Here is a 652-nt window from a genome sequence, read left to right as displayed (position 1 = left end):
TGTCACACTGGGATCATAAGGTGTTGTAGAAGGCTTGCTATATGTAAAGCCAAACAAGCTCGAAACCTTCTCAACAAAGTAAGATTGTAACAAAGTAAGCCCACTCTCATCCTTAACCACCTTGATATTTAGAATCATATCAGCTTCTCCTAGATCTTTCATGTCAAAACTCTGACAAAAAAGAATTTACCTCATTAATTGCATTAATGTTAGTACCAAAGGTTGGACTGTCATTAACATACAAACACTTGTCACAATGCCCATGAGTTGCGATAGCACACCATCAAAATTTGTACCTATAAAAATAAATTTAATATCAAAGTGAACATATGGTCCGCATATCATATATTAAATTAAGAACAAATATTACACCTTATCTTAGCCAAAAGACCAAGAAAGATATGAGTCGAAAAGGAGTCTGACCCCTGTTTTTATAGCGAGGTGGTACTATTTGGGAGCGCCGTGATGTATGTGGCTTTCTATCGTATTGGACTTGGTTGGTTTCTCAGAGTCCATATGTGGTGTAACGGTCCGTTGTTAGGCGAGAAGCGGGGGAGAGGGATAGACCTATGCGCTTAGAAAGTGGCGTACGATGCATGACACATGAAACTTGTGCTTTAAAAGAACAAAGAAAATATAGATTATTCATCCA

The 652-nt window shown here is 37.9% G+C and overlaps 1 pseudogene; it reads right to left on the bottom strand.

Moving 5' to 3' along the window:
- Positions 1-217: 217 nt before the first annotated feature.
- On the bottom strand, positions 218-403 carry LOC111590641 (uncharacterized; annotated as a pseudogene).
- Between the last annotated feature and the right edge of the window lie 249 nt (positions 404-652).

Source organism: Zea mays, chromosome 1 (genome assembly GCF_902167145.1).
Source record: "Zea mays cultivar B73 chromosome 1, Zm-B73-REFERENCE-NAM-5.0, whole genome shotgun sequence".
In the NCBI taxonomy this organism is placed as follows: Eukaryota; Viridiplantae; Streptophyta; class Magnoliopsida; order Poales; family Poaceae; genus Zea; species Zea mays.
The sequence above is the reverse complement of the archived record's forward strand: the minus strand, read 5'-3'. Positions and strand labels throughout refer to the sequence as shown.